This window comes from Macrobrachium rosenbergii, chromosome 1 (assembly GCF_040412425.1).
Source record: "Macrobrachium rosenbergii isolate ZJJX-2024 chromosome 1, ASM4041242v1, whole genome shotgun sequence".
NCBI classification, from domain to species: domain Eukaryota; kingdom Metazoa; phylum Arthropoda; class Malacostraca; order Decapoda; family Palaemonidae; genus Macrobrachium; species Macrobrachium rosenbergii.
In genome coordinates, this window is record NC_089741.1 from 46,324,358 (window position 1) to 46,341,857 (window position 17,500).

Consider the following 17,500-nt stretch of genomic DNA (forward strand, 5'->3'; position numbering starts at 1 on the left):
AGACCCGAACCCTTCCCCGCCGTTCCTAGTTCCGAGTAAGAAGGACATAAAGTATAAAATGACTTACCATCTACGTCAAGATCATGTCTGCGATGAGAGAGGCTGCACAACGGAAGTTCATTCGAAGGGGCGTGGTCCTTCTTAGTCACAAGTGGTCACCATTTTCGGCAAACCGACGAACCATCAAACCTGTAAGGGTTAAAGTCATTCACAATTAGTTTAACCTATAAAATGTACATTGAATTATAATGACAATACCATAATATCAATTAATCTAAATGTAACTTTGGCTTGGTTGCATAATATTATTATTCATACAAAAAAGAGGCTCCCATTCTATATACTGGTATAGAACACAAATGAAAATTTTCAAAGGAACTTTTAATAAAACAATTACGACTACGACTTATATAAAGGCTCCTACTGCGCGTTTTTCATTCCCGTGAGTATACAAAACAAGCTATATTTTACGTATATAATTCAGCAGTTCAAGTGTATAAATTTAATACATATTACTCTATAATTTTGAAAACACCAAACCTATATAAAATATGAATTATTTGTTAATAAATATAATATATATATAATATATATATATATATATATATATATATAAATATATATATATATATATATATATATATATATATATATATATATATATATATATATATATGTGTGTGTGTGTGTGTGTGTGAGTGCGAGTGACATCAGTAAAAATTATATCATACCAACTCTTACTATAAGCATAGAAAGTCATAGGATATTCAATAAAAACTGAGGAAAAAAATATATTCTATGACTTCCTAGCATAGCCGACCCACACCATACACAAACAAACATTTTATCCTGAGAAAAAACTCAAATGTTTCCAGGCAATAAAGCAGGTAGACGAAGACTCGAAAAAGAAGATTAAAAAAATGAAGAAAAATATTTCTGAGGAAGAGGAATGTGAGAAAAAAAAAAAGAAAAACAAGCGCAAAATTCCTCCACGAGAGATCCCCAAAACGTAACGGCCATTTAATCAAGTGCATATTTGATAAGTGAAATTAGTATTTTCGTGCCGGCCCCGACTCCCCGTTGAAGCGGCTAATCATTTAAACGCCAATCAAGCATAAAACGGCCAGAGGGCTTTTAGCATCATCCGTTTTAGATGCGTCCTCATCGCATGAGAGGCGAAAATGCCGTTGCAAACGCGCGGAACTTTGGTGCGATGGGAAGTACTTTCCGTGTGGGCTTATGGCGTGACAGTGAAGATATATTAATTATGGCTGTGTAAGCTACGAACACATGAATACATATATACGTACACAATCATGAAGCTACAAATGTCGCTTAATATCAAATCCACGCTGCCTCGGGAATATTCCCGGTGATAATTCCCCATCGGAGATATTCCCGAGGCAGCGTGGATTTGATATTAAGCGACATTTGTAGCTTCATGATTGTATATAAATCACGGTGTGATAAAAAATGTCATATATACATACATACATGCATATATACACAAACACATATACATATGTATATGTGTTTATGTTGTGCGTTTATTATATACATATATACATACATTATACATATATTATATATATATATATACATATATATATATATATATATATATATATATATATATATATATATATGTATATATATGTGTGTGTGTTTGTCTTTAGTACCTTCACATTTTAAATGTATAAACACACACTACGGGAATAATGTTTACCATATGCCGCTGATATTTATCTGTTGAATTTAGCTGTGAAGTACACTATATTTCCACCATACGAATGAATGATATTCGTATTGCTAATTATTTACTTTTCAAGGCATCTTGTGCCATAAACTGGCATTACGAAAATAACGATCTACGACACCGAAAATACACAGCTTGTAAAACCAAGTATCAATAATCTATCCCTCTTGAGGTCTAAAGTACTCGTAGTATCTGAAACGTCCCATACGGAGCTCAACACAGTATTTGAAAAGGAAGACCTGAGGTCACCCCAAAAACACTTTTAAAAAATGCAGTTTGTCTTTGCATCAGAAGAAAGTCCCAAACAAGTAAAATGTGCGCCGAAGTTTCTTCGGGGCAATCGGGTTTTCTGTACAGCGTATAATCAAGGCCACCGAAAATAAATCTATCTATCGATGGTCTCGGTATAATGCTGTATGAGCCGCGACCCATGAAACTTTAACCACGGCCCGGTGGTGGCCTATCGTTGCCAGAAGCACGATTATGGCTAACTTTAACCTTAACAAAATTAAAAAAAAAAAAGAATTGAGGCTAGAGGGCTGCAATTTGGTATGTTTGGAGATTGGAAGGTGGATGATTAACATACCAATTTGCAGCCCACTAGCTTCAGTAGTTTTGAAGATCTGAGGGCTGACAGAAAAAGTGCGGAAAAAAAAAAAAGTGCGCACGGGCAGACAAGACGTCACAATAGTTTTCTTTTTCAGGAAACTAAGAAGGAGATTACAAACTAGTACACTTATGACGAATGACAGGTAATTATGATGAAATGTCAAAAGTAATAAGTTTTTTAACTGCCACAATAAAAATTACTTCTTGAATTATATCAAAGTGAGGTACCTACATTGAAAAACACATATCACGAATAACATAACGACTAACTAGACATAAGAAGGTCTCATCATATACCTGCTATGGTCAGCCAAAATTCACAATGAACTTCGGTAGAGTCACCGACTTTTAATCTGCATCTCATACCCCCGACCGATGCTTAATTGGTGTGGTTGTAAGTTAGGGATACATGGCAGCAAAGCACGGGGAATACTTCATGAATAATGAAGGTGGAATCTACGCACGATAAAGAATGGGTCTTCCTGAAAGCTCTTATTTCTCGGCGTGTATTCAGTGGCCGTATTCATCAATGCACAGTTTTGTAGACATTCAAATGGAGATGATTCTGATGTGTAACTAACAGTGAATGTATATATATATAACATATATATATATATATATATATAGAGATAGAGAGAGAGAGAGAGAGAGAGAGAGAGACACTGTATGTTATATATAAGTATATACATACATAAATAACAATGTATATATATTAATATATATATACTGTATACATTGTGTATAGTAGTATATAGAGTATATATATATATATATATATATATATATATATATATATATATATATATATATATAGTATACATATATTCCAAAGACCACAAACTTTGCTCATTACAACTATAATAATAACGCAAGCCCTAAACAGCCAAGCCTAAATTCATCGACATACATCACAATCACAATAAACCTCACCATAATGCACTGTACTGTACCTACAACAAGCAAGATTTTCACAATGACATGAATGAACAATAACAATAAATAGATCTGCGGATACCTGAACTCTCTAAAGCTTCATGCAGTTCGGATGCACGTAGATCATGGAAAAAGATGATGAATAATCAGCTTGGTCCTTGCATTAAGAGTCTTCGTCTCCTATGACACCGACGGCATATGTAAATTCGCTCGACTACCAATATGCTGGTTTGGACCTGAATTGTTGATAAAATCCGAGAGTAATATCTGACCAGCCTTGAGATTTAAAAATGTTCGCTATGTTCTTGATTACTTCCCTGTTTTTTTTATGCTTATAGTACATCATGCAATACTAGTTTGCAATTTTCAGCATCACCCAAAAGATAATATACTGTGTATGTATGTATGTATGTATGTATTATATATGTATGTATGTATTTATGTATGTATGTATGTATGTATGTATTATATATATAATATATATATATATATATATATATATATATATATATATATAATATATATATATATACATATATAATATACATATATACAATACATAAACACACACACACACATATATATATAATATATATACCTACTGTACATGTGTGTGCGCGTGTTTATATACAGTTATGAATGCACACGTACCACAGGGATAATGAAACACTAACTTTGGACCATCTTCATAGTTATATATGTAAAGTAAGTAATCAGGGCGAGTAGGTATTTTGGAACTCTTTACAAAACACAATTCTATTTATACGCACATTCGTATAATGAAACGCATTGTGCCTCCATACATTCCCTTTTCTCTTCCTTTTCTCTGTTCTGTCGTGGCTCACCCTTTCCCCTCTTTTCCGTTGTGGCTTATTTAGAACGTTTCACCTTAATTGCATTAACAAAAATAGCCTGCGCCGTTCACTTTCTATACCAGGCTCATCAAATAACCACCTTTTCGTCATATTCATGTAAAAAGTTTTTTTTTCTCTCTCTCTATACCATGTTCATTAAATAACCCCAGTTTTATCTCTCTCTCTCTCTCTCTCTCTCTCTCTCTCCCATGTTCATTAAATAACCCCAATTTTATTTCTTTCTCTCTCTCTCTCTCTCTCTCTCCACCATGCTCATCAAATAACCATCTTTTTACCATATTCATAAATTTTTTCTCTCTCTCTCTCTCCACCATGCTCATTATATAACCCCAATTTTATCATAGCCATAGAAAGACGTCCCCGCACAGCCCTCTCTCTCTCTCTCTCTCTCTGCTATTTTATTACCACATTTTAGCACCCTTTTCCCTCTTTCCATTTGGGCCTTAGTAGTGTTCATTTCATTTACATCAACAAAACTAGCCCCATGACCCCCTCTCTCTCTCTCTCTCTCTCTCTCTCTCTAATATATATATATATATATATATATATATATATATATATATATATATATATATAGAAATATAATAGAAAGTCATATATATATATATATATATATATATATATATATATATATATATATATATATATATATATATATATATGTATATATATATATATATATATAGCCATAGAAAGTCTCACTCCGTCCCCACCCCGTCTCTCTCTCTCTCTCTCTCTCTCTCTCTCTCTCTCTCTCTCTCTCTCTCTCTCTCTCTCTCTCTCTCTCTCTTCCCTTCCTGCGGCTCATTAAATAACTTATATAAAAGTTCATAACTCTTTCCTAGAGAGTTAGCGGAGTCATCGCCGCCAACTTCGACTCGGCATTAGGCAAATGAGGGGGGAGGAATTATAATATACAAGACCAACTCGAAGCTTCTAGGGAAGATTGACGGATGGTTGAGAGAGAGAGAGAGAGAGAGAGAGAGAGAGAGAGAGAGAGAGAGAGAGAGAGAGAGAGAGTCTCAGCGGGAGGATTTTCCGGCTCTTTGGCTTAATAATCATCCCACTCCCCTCAATTCCCGTCTTCCTCCATTGCCTTCGTATCTCTCTCCAATCACCCGTCGTTATTACTCCTTGCCCTTTCCTCTTATTGCTCTCTCTCTCTCTCTCTCTCTCTCTCTCTCTCTCTCTCTCTCTCTCTCTCTCTCACGGGTTTTGCTTTCGGTTTTTGCTTGGTGTTTTTTTTTTTTTTAAAGATCATTTTTCTTTCATTTTTTGTCTCTAAACAACGTCCGTTTTTCTTTTATTTTTGTCTCAAAACAGCGTTTGTTTTCATTTTATTTTTGTCTCAAAACTTTCATTTTTCTCTTATTCTTGCCACGAAACAACGTTAATTTTTCTTTTATTTTTTCTCAAAACAATGTCATTTTTCGTTAATTTTTGTCTCGAAACAACGTTAATTTTTCTTTAGTTTTTGTATCAAAACAACGTTCATTTTTCTTTTATTTATGTCTCGAAACAACGTCCATTTTTTTAAATTTTGTCTTAAAATAACGTTCATTTTTCTTTAATTTTTGTCTCAAACCACGTTCATTTTTTGTCTCCAGACAACGTTCATTTTACTTTGATTTTTATCTCAAAACAACGTTCGTTTTTCTTTTATTTTCGTCTCAAAACAACGTTGATATTTCTTTAATTTTCGTCGAAAAACAAGGTTCATTTTTCTTTTGTTTATCATTTCATAACAACATTATGAGATGAAATAGCCAAAGATTACACTTTCCAATTAAACGAAAACGACGTAGATAAATAAAAATGATAAAATCACTATTAAAAATAAATACAAATAAATGCACTCAAATGCTTTACATTTTGCAAAGTGTTAGCGTGACCTGAGAAAAAAATCTGAATTTGATTATGGTTAGATTTCCTCAATCAAAAATGAAATTAGGTAACGCATTTATAACTTGGTCCTATTAAACTGTAATTATAATTTCTCACAGTTTCCAGTTAAACTATATAAAAAATGGAAGAATTTTAATTTGGATCGTTATTGGCTTTTGGAAAAAACTAATTTCCCACTTCCTTGAAAACGGAATACTTGCAGGAAAATTACATAAAACCGAGAACGTCTAACACGTTAACAAGATTTTTATGAATTCTAATATGTATATATGTATGCATGTTTGTATGTATACATATATATATATATATATATGTGTATATATATACATATGTATACGCACAAACACACATATATGTGTGTGTATATATATATATATATATATATATATATATATATATATATATATATATATATATATATATATATATATATATACATACATATATATGTATATATATATATATATTACAAAAACACACACAGATATATGTATACACACAAATATATATATATATATATATATATATATATATATATATATATATATATATATATATATATAATGAGAGAGAGAGAGAGAGAGAGAGAGAGAGAGAGAGAGAGAGAGAGAGAGATGCTATGGCACTCTCACCCTGCTCTTTCAAAATCGAGGTCAATTGCTTCCTTCGGGATTAATCCCATTTTATTTTTCTATCTTCCCTTTTCATATTTTCAATCCCTTGAAATCCGATTTCGAGAACAGTATCAAGCTCGTCGAGTTAGCATGTACCCGTAAAAAATAAACAAAAAAAATACTGTCCCTGGGAAGTCTTGTTATGAACTGATTTCATTACGTTTAGGTTGTCGAGAAAAGCACTGGGGCACTTTCGGCCATTCAGTGCTGAAAACAGTGTAAAGAGGGGTTGGAGTGGTTGGACAGCAAGATACGGAGAGCCGGAAAACAAAGGAGATGAAGTACATGGATCTAAGAGTCGAACTGGAAGAAAACCCCCACAACCGCACTAAGAAATGAAAGTCAGAGAGGTTGGACAGCAAGACTGAAGAAAGGAAGTGGGAATGAAGGTAAATTAAAAGGATAAAACAGGATGCAGCTAGGGGCCCAAGGAACGCTGCAAACACCTTATGTAAAGCTTACAGTGCACCGCGTGAGGTGCACTGAAGGCCTTAAACCCCCTCCCCCCCCACCAACTCCCTAGGAAGGAGAAGTCATATATTTAATAATTTCTTTGGAGAAGTCGTATGTTTAATCATTTCATTCAAAAAGACAAAGCTTGGCGTCAAAAGGCATGACTCATTTACGTAATAATTAAAAGCACGTTATCTCTATGCACTAAATACGTCAGTAATAATCCATTTACCAAAAATACTTGGTACTTTACCCATATGGTGAAGAAGTTGCATGCTGAATAATTTCCTTTAATAGGACATTTACAATTACTCATCTACATAATCATTAATAACACGTTATTTCTATGCTCTAAATCTGTCAGTGACGATCCAAATACCTAACCCCTGACACTAAGATCACGTAACAAGAAACGTTTTGCTACGACAAAAACTTAATATTCGGGTTCCACCAGAGATTACAGGTAACAAACGGTTTCATAAGGAATACTCGGAGGGTTGTATTTCACTCGAGCGAGCAAACTTTGGCATGGCGGGAAGGGCACTTTGCCAGTAAAGAGGAAGATAAATCGTTTCCGAATAAAATGAGCTGTCAAAGCCACGCCAAATATGGCTGATCTATAATTCATCGCCAGCCGGCGCATTACACGCACCAGCAAATAACTTGATGCAGATGTCCATGTTATGTAATATATAATGGATTTCTATCCACTTAGGTAGCTTTACACATACCTCTATACATAAGCGTATTGCATTTACCTAAGTACACATAACATATTACTATCGACCAGGTCCTACCAACAAAGAAAGTGCACTAGAACTGCCAGGAAATTTCTTTGTCTTATTCTGTCCTTGAAATCACTATGAGGGATCAACATAAACACATTACTGTAAAACTACTAATACTTCTTCTTATAATATTAACAATAACTATTTATTTATTGTTACTATTACTGTTATAATAATACCAATAACTAAATAGACATCTAAAACTCGTTTGAAAGCCACTTCGTCTAGCAAGCAGAAAAAAAGATTTGCCTACTAAGGTCACTGAAATCATTCCGGGGATGAAGAGACAGATACGAGATATTTAAAGGATATTCGAATAAGAAGAGCAATCAAGGAAATTAGCAAAATACTTCGTACACCCTGATGTGGCAGACTATTTTAAGGAAATCGTATGACTTTAAGTGTCCATTGATGTACAATAAAATACAATGGTTTATACAAATACATTAAAATCATACAAAATTCTCATTCCCAACCTACCAAACAACCAGTTTACGACATACACAAAATCATACTGAATACTGATTAACGTGAATAATGAAGAGTCTAGACCAGTGTTTCCCAAAGCAACTCGCAAGCAGTGTTATGTATATAAAACGAAAAAGGCGGAAGGGTATTTTAAATTCGGTAGCGAGGCCTAAGAAGAGTTGGTGCTCGCGAGCACGATTTTAACAACTTCGAAAGAGCACTGCCAGACCATCGGAGAGAGCAGAAGTGCTCGCGAGCACCAGGTTGGGAACCCCTGGTCTAGACTGGCACAAAACTGAAAACAAATGAGATCATCGACGTAAACTTTAAGATGGTTACGGAGATTTCACGAATACGATATTTTGATTGTGGGTTTAATTAACTCGACGTTCATCAGCTACGCTTTCCTTACGCAGCTACAAACAGCTACACAGTGTTGTTGTTTCTGTCATTTGTCTGTTTGTACAACAGCTCGTATCTCTTTACGGCGAGGAGACAAGGGCAGATATGGTTGCCCAAAACAAACACCTGGGCCCCGCTGAGATAACAAGCGTTGGTTGACTGACAAGGAATGTCAGACAATGGCAGCATAGTTCAGAACAGTTACAGTTACACCTTCAACCTACTCGTTTTATGAGGACAAGACTTATACATTATGATAGGTATATAACTATGTAAACACACATTATATACACATATATATATATATATATGTATATATATATATATATATATATATATATATATATATATATTTGTTTACATTTTTTTGTGAACGTGTATGGTACGTATGAACCTGCCCTCTCTCTCTCTCTCTCTCTCTCTCTCTCTCTCTCTCTCTCTCTCTCTCTCTCTCTCTCTCTCTCTCTCTCTCTATATATATATATATATATATATATATATATATATATATATATATATATATATATATATATATATATATATATATATTATATATATATATTATATATATTACATATATATATATATATATATTTATATATAAACACATGTATATTTATATTTCATCTATCTAAATGCATATATATTTAGAGCATAATCATAATTCATACAAATGTATAGACTGCTGGTTTCTGATTTTCTAGCTTATCTCATGATAACGTAAATATATCAGAAAGTTAAAACCCGGAAATATGATTTTCAAAAGCTGGGACTGGCGGTCCTTCCTTTAGCGCAATCAAATCGATGACCTCTTTTGCCCTGTCAACTTATTCGTTTAACGTATCACTCTTTAGTAAGGGGAGGTATGAGGTAATGAGGAAGGGGTTCCCACTAATTGTACTGTTTAAAAGGTTTTTCACTTAATTCCTTTCTCCCTTTTAGGGTGAATGAATGGTAACATATATTCTATATATATATATATATATATATATATATATATATATATATATATATATATATATATATATATATTATATATATATATTTAATATAAAATATATATATACATATATATATATATATATATATATATATATATATATATATATATATATATATATATATATATATATATATATATATATATATATATATATTATATATATGTAATATTAATATAATATATACTTATAAATGTCTCTAAATATGTGTATGTATATACAGTACACATATATGTATATATATAAATATATATGTGTGTGTGTGTACGTGTGTTGAGAGAGAGAGAGAGAGAGAGAGAGAGAGAGAGAGAGAGAGAGAGAGAGAGAGAAATCAACAGTCCATTTTTGGAATTGGTTCCAAACAGCGGAAAAACTCTACGGGACCTCCCCGTCATATTTCACTTACCGCCGCTGCCGCTGCCGCTGCCTGGCCTCGCCTTCACCCATTCATTAATCTATTGCGGCCTTTAATTCAATTAACGGGTGACGGGGGAAGCCTTGTCTTCATCAAGAGAAAAGGAGACGGGTGAATGGGGATGGACGACCGTCACTTCAGGTATTGACAGGTTTTCAATTAAGGAGAGGGGGAGAGAGCGGCCTCGATGAAGCCTAAGAGGGGAAGAGGGTAACACCGGAAGAACGACGCCGGTGATAAATGTAGCAGGGAGTCAAGTCGCGAGAAGAAGAAGAAGAAGAAGAAGAAGAAGAAGAAGAAGAAGAAGAAGAAGAAGAAGAAGAAGAAGACGAAATAGGAAATATAATTACGACCGTTTAACACTGGACGTCGCCTCTCCGTCCAGAAACGATAAAATTGCGAAAGAGTCGACTCGAGAGAAAAATCACAGGTGAAAATATTTAATAAAGGAGAATAAAAACGGGAGTTTAATTATCGCCGTGTTCGAGAAATATGTTATTGAAGGATAAAAGGTGACGAGGGGGAAAGAATTTAATGAAAGGATGGAAGGAGGAATTAAAAGATACCAAGAAAAGGGTGGAGTGTGCAAGGTACGAAAGGGACCAGAGTTGAGAACTTCAGTGGTGTTGAGAGAGAGAGAGAGAGAGAGAGAGAGAGAGAGAGAGAGAGAGAGAGAGAGAGAGAGAGAGAGATTGCACGGAATGTAATAACTTAAGCTGTAACAATTATACCCAGACGGTATCACCTCCGATGGATAGTAATGGGACGTTGTAAAGAACAGCAACCCCAGAGTACCTGAGGGTTGTTTATCTTAACAAGCTAATATTTGGGGTGGCTGATGTTAACAAGCTCATTCTGATACTGGCGGTGCATCTGTTTGTTGTCGGCCGAATCAACATATGAAAGAATACATTAATATCAATTGGATCAACTTCACTGAAAAGAATTAGTTATGCTATAAAGACAAACACTGGAAATTATTCACTCATATAAACTTTTTGTTTTTTTAAATCAAATTTGATAATTAAAAATGCATCATACTGAAAACCATGTGCCACAGACAACACGCTACTACATCTTAATTTACTGACATGTCTTTATCTCAGAAATTATTTCAAGGAGCATACGTTAACCTGCAAAACATGACTGTGAAAGCATAAGAACAGATCGTATTATTATTATCATTATTCAGAAGACGAAACCTATTCATATGGAACAAGCCCCCAGGGGCCATTGACTTGAAATTCAAGCTTCCAAAGGGAAATGCAGAAAGAAGAGATCCCCCTCACGTATTTAAAAAAATAACAACAAATTAATAAATTAACAAATAGATAAAAACGTATTAAAATACGAGGAGAATAATATTAATAAAGCATTTGAACGTCCTTTCACATTTATCTGACTTAGATACCAAGCAATATAGCTTTCTCTTTGGTAGTATTGCATTACACTATATTCGTAGGAAGCAAGTTCGTAACAAAAATAAATCTTGGAATTGCTCTTTCCCAAAAAAATCCTGAGATCAAGGGTACCGGTTCTATACACATCAAAGAAAGAAAAATGTAAAGATCTTGATTTTTCAGCATGAACATGGCAGTGGTATGTTGGCCTGAGGCAACAGGTAGACTCTGAATCATTTTCCAACTTTATGAGAGCTTTACTAAAATGCAGAAACTGTATATTTATGTGGTGAATCACAAAATGAAATACTCTTTTTATCTTCGATTCTCGAAGCAACCCAATGATGTAAAAATTATATGAATCTTGTTTTGAGGATGAAGCCTATAACAAAATATATCCCATCAAAAGCTTAAAGAGACAACAGAAAATGATTTTTCAATGATGAACATTATTTATATAGAGAAACATCGCGATTTAAAACATCTCCATGTACGCGTGTGTAGGATAGCCATGTTTGTGCTTCAAAAAGTCAGTCACTTGGCCGAGAACATGGATGAATTTCCAAAGAGACCGGTAGAATAGGAAAACTCCTTCCTTTACAACTTCAGACTTGTGTAATCATTTTTAAATGATATAACTTCGGATATTTATTTTGAGAAGGTCTCTTGGAATCGTGAGTTCGTCTTTTTAATAATTACGATGATAAATGAAGTTTAACTTTATCTAATTAAACCAATACCAACTTTAAATTAGGTTTCAAGTGAACTAACGCAAAACTAAATTTAAAACAAGTAAAAAAAAAGAGTCGAAGAAACTTCGGCGCGAGTTTTCTGTACAGCGAATAATGCTGTATGAAAATTTCAGCCACTGCCCGGTGGTGGCCTGTGTTGTTGGGACCTATAGCGGTGCCAAACGCATGATCATGGCTAACTTTAACCTTAAATAGAATAAAACCTACTGAGTCTAGAGGGCTACAATTTTGTATGTTTGATGATTGGAGAGTGGATGATCAACATACCAATTTGCAGCCCTCTTACCTCAGTAGTTTTTAAGATCTGAGGGTGGACAGAAAAAAGTGCGGACAGAATAAAGTGCGGACGGACAGACAAAGCCGGCACAATAGTTTTCTTTTACAGAAAACTGAAAAATAAAGCAAAACGACTTACAGAGCGCCCTCTGAAAATAAAAATTTATAAAACATCAAAAAAGACAAACCACACACGGTTACCTAAAATAAACTACACTAAATTACCACAACGAAAAAGTTTAATAGTGACATAAATCTGGTGAAATCCGCAAGCGTAATTTATTACGGTAATTACACTTAGAGCGCCAGTAAATTACTTTCTAATTCAGAACAGGGAGTAAAGACAGAGAGTCGCCATTGTCGAGGAAAATAACAAATGACCTGAAACATAAAGACACCGAATTAACGGAGCCACAGATCATACGTAAAAGCAACAAAAAGCAGAATAAAAATGGAAATACTGAAAGAGCCCAAAATTTTAGTGGGAACAGTGAAACATAACTCATAATATAAGTGGAAACAGTGGAACAACACACACCATAATGTAGGTGGAAACAGTGAAACAACACAAAATATACGGTAAGAGGAAACAGTGAAACAACACAAAACATGAGGTAAGAGGAAACAATGAAACAACACAAAACATAAGGTAAGAGGAAACACCGAAACAACACAAAACATAAGGTAAGACAACACAAAACATAAGGTAAGTGGAAACAGTTAAACAACACAAAACATAATGTAGGTGGAAACAGTGTAACACAAAACATAATGTAAGTGGAAACAGTGAAACAAACCAAAACAAAATGCAGGTGGAAACAGTGAAACAACACAATACATAATGTAAGTGGAAACAGTAACACAAAACAAAACATAATGTAAGCGGAAACAGCGAAACAAAACAAAACATAATGCAAGTGGAAAAAGCGAAACAAAACAAAACATAATGCAAGTGGAAAAAACGAAACAAAACAAAACATATATAATGTAAGTAGAAACAGCGAAACAAAACAAAACATAATGTAGGTGGAAACGGTGAAACAACACAAAACATAATGTAAGAGGAAACAGTGAAACAACACAAAACATAATGTAAGTGGAAACAGTGAAACAACACAAAACATAATGTAGGTGGAATCAGTGAAACAACACAAAACATAATGTAAGAGAAAACAGTAACACAACACAAAACATAATGTAGGCGAAAACAGTGAAACAACACAAAACATAATGTAAATGGAAACAGCGAAACAAAACAAATCAAAGCATAATGTAGGTGGAAACAGTGAAACAGCAAAAAACATAATGGAAGTAGAAACAGCGAAACAAAACAAAACATAATGTAGGTAGAAACAGTGAAACAACACAAAACAGTGTAAGTGGAAACAGAGAAACAAAACAAAACATAAAAGTGGAAACAGCGAAACAAAAAACATAATATAAGTGGAAACAGTGGAACAACACAAAACATAATGTACGAGGAAACAACAAAACAAAACATAATGTAAGTGGAGACAGTGAACCAACACAAAACATAATCTAAGAGGAAACAGTGTAACAATACAAAACATAATGTAAGAGGAAACAGTGAAACAACACAAAACATAATGTAAGTAGAAACCGCGAAACAAAACACAGCAAAACAATTACAAGAGAATCAGTGAAATTGTAAACAAAATCTAAAACCGAAAACAGCGAAACAGCCCACTACATTCTGGAAAAGACCACAGCCAACGAGGACACCACATATGGAAACGGAAACAGCGAAACAACAAAATTAATGAAAACAGAGAGGCAAAGTGGATCTAATATTTTTGAAACATACAACGCATCCCTACGTAAGAAAAAATAGCTTCAGGCCCATTACGTACTCAAACAGAAGTAAAAGAAAAGACGTCTTATTTTTATTTTGTATTTTTTTTTCAATCTCCCTAAACTCTCGAGAGAAGGGGAGTGTTGAAAGAGGCTCCAAGTCTCCTGTAATTAAGGGATTAAACGCCCATCGACACACACACACACGCCCACCACCTCCCCGATATTCCCACCCTATTTAAAATTCAGCTGTGGTCGAGACGAAATGCTAGATCGATGGCAGCAAGGACAGCTCTGAGCAGAAGGATCTGAGGAGCTGGTAATCTTTCCTGAAACGAATATATGAACTGTTCAGTCATCCCTAGTCAACAGAAAACGAGGAAACTCATTTTTCCTCATAAGGTTAATTCGTAGGGTTAATTAAATTTTCAATAAAAGTGTATTGTTCGTTTAAATTATTATGTCCAGAGTGAACTGAAGGCTGAAGAAACAAGACATATATATATATATATATATATATATATATATATATATATATATATATATATATATATATATATATATATATATATATATATATATATATATATTCATTAATTGTAAAATATCTTGTAAGATACATTATGACTTATATGAATGGTAAAGCTGTAACCATTTCTGTTTTGGTAATTCACTTGAAAATAAGTTAGGTCTTCATTACGCCATCAATGCCGGTATGACGATGAAAAATATGGAGATCCTGAATAAAGCAAATCCTGATCGCAGTTACGCCCATATAAACAGGCAAATATGCCGCAGGCTACACTACTGGATTTGGATAATGTAACCGTCGAATTGCAAGTACAGTATAATACTGTATGGATATATAAACGAGTCCAAGTTTCTTCGGCGCAATCGAGTTTTTTGTGCAGCGTATAATGCTGAATGAAACTCTCAGGCACGGCCCATGAAACTCAGCAACGGCCCATGAAAATTTCAGCCACGACCCGGTGGTGGCATGTGTTGTTGGCAGCTACAGCGCTGCAATACGCACGATGAAAGCTAACTTTGACCTTAAATAAAATAAAAACTACTGAGGTTAGAGGGACTTCAATTTGGTATGTTTGATGAATGGAAGGTGAATGCTCAACATACCAATTTGCAGCCCTCTAGCCTCAGTAGTTTTTGAGATCTGAGAACGGACAGAAAAAGTGCGGACGGACAGACAAAGGCATCTTAATAGTTTTCTTTTGCAGAAAACTAAAAGAGGCAAGAGATATGGAAATATGGTGATAAACTATCACTAACCCCACTATTTGCAGTTTGATCCATAAACATATATATACATATATATATATATATATATATATATATATATATATATATATATATATATATATATATATATATATATATATATATAATATATATATATATATATATATATATATATATATATATATATATATATATATATATATATATATATATATATGCCAAACAATATACCAAGAGTGGAGGTTTCTGTGGTCAGAGTGTCAGAGAAGGATGGTGTTGGTAAACAGGAATGGAAGAGATGGTAAGAGGAGAGGCGCTTTAGAATGAACAAGTTGCCAACACACCCAAAGCGGTCCAGCTCAATGAAGCCGTATTACCAGTATTTAGTCCAATGTGTTATACTTAACCCATCTGTTAATCTACCAACATATAAACTGAATGTCTACGTCATTTTAAGGCTTTAAAAGAAATCCATGGATTAAAGTTAGCGCTGCCTTTGGTAACGTCGTTTTCTATATATATATATATATATATATATATATATATATATATATATATATATATATATATATATATATATATATATATATATATATATATATATAATTAATCAAATTTATGCAAAGATATGACGATATCCGAAGAAATACATAATAAATGAAAGGCAGTCCGCAATCGGATAACAAGGAACAACCGAAATAATGAGATAAGAGGCAAAATACAAGACAGAAGAAAAGAATAAGCAAAAACAAGGATAAAAAAAATCAAAATAAATAAATCTACACGTCACGTATTTACTCAGCAATAACTTTCGACGCAGCAGTGATTTCCCACAAGACCCTAAACCACAATCAGAATAACTGACAGCCCTCTCTGGCATGGAGCGAAAAGTATAAGCGACTCGGAAAAGAAGCCACCATCAGGAATCAGGAACCAGGAATCTAAGGAGAGGTGAAAAATCATCGGAATATTCCGAAGTAGGAGGGATGAAGTCTAGAGGGCTTCATCAATAAGTTGGGTGGGAGGCTCTGATGTCACCGATGCCTGAAGCTGATTAATGATGAAAGGTTCCCTTTTGTCTAGGTGCATGGCTTCATTATATTGAGGATCGAGTGCTCAGATATTTTGATCAGAGAGAATGAAACGAAACACGTACACATAAACGTAGGTAAATATATTCTTATGCGTGTATGTATGCATGCCTGTATATATATATATATATATATATATATATATATATATATATATATATATATATATATATATAATGTATATATAATTAATATATTAATATACATATATATATGTATATACATACATGTATATATATACACACATGTATGTATATATATATATATATATATATATATAAATATATATATATATGTGTGTGTGTGTGTGTGTATGTATGTATCTATATAAACCTAAGACAATGCAAAGTGAGTACTGATATAAATACAAAGTTTACAATAACTTGCTAAAATAATGATTCACAGGAAAAAAGCAACCTTGGTAACCGGGAACACACACGATGATAATATAAAATTTTGTGAACAAAAATACTGAGGAAGAAATATTTCCAGAAAATAAACAAAAACATACAGTTAAACATTACAACAAACTCATTAACACATACGAAGCTACTGCTTAAGTTTTTACCCTCGAAAATAAAACTAAAGTTCCCTTTTTAAACAAGAACATAGGTTTAAATTCAGTGAGAACAA

At 33.6% G+C, this 17,500-nt stretch overlaps 1 protein-coding gene across 4 annotated transcripts in view; it reads right to left on the bottom strand.

Moving 5' to 3' along the window:
- Nucleotides 1-17,500, bottom strand: part of LOC136832218 (uncharacterized) — a 417,668-nt gene that overhangs the window by 188,520 nt on the left and 211,648 nt on the right. For all 4 annotated transcript variants that reach the window (XM_067093241.1, XM_067093090.1, XM_067093168.1 and 1 more), the window contains one exon: nt 68-189. The gene's annotated coding sequence lies outside the window, so the exon portion shown is untranslated. The remainder of the gene's footprint in view (nt 1-67; nt 190-17,500) is intronic.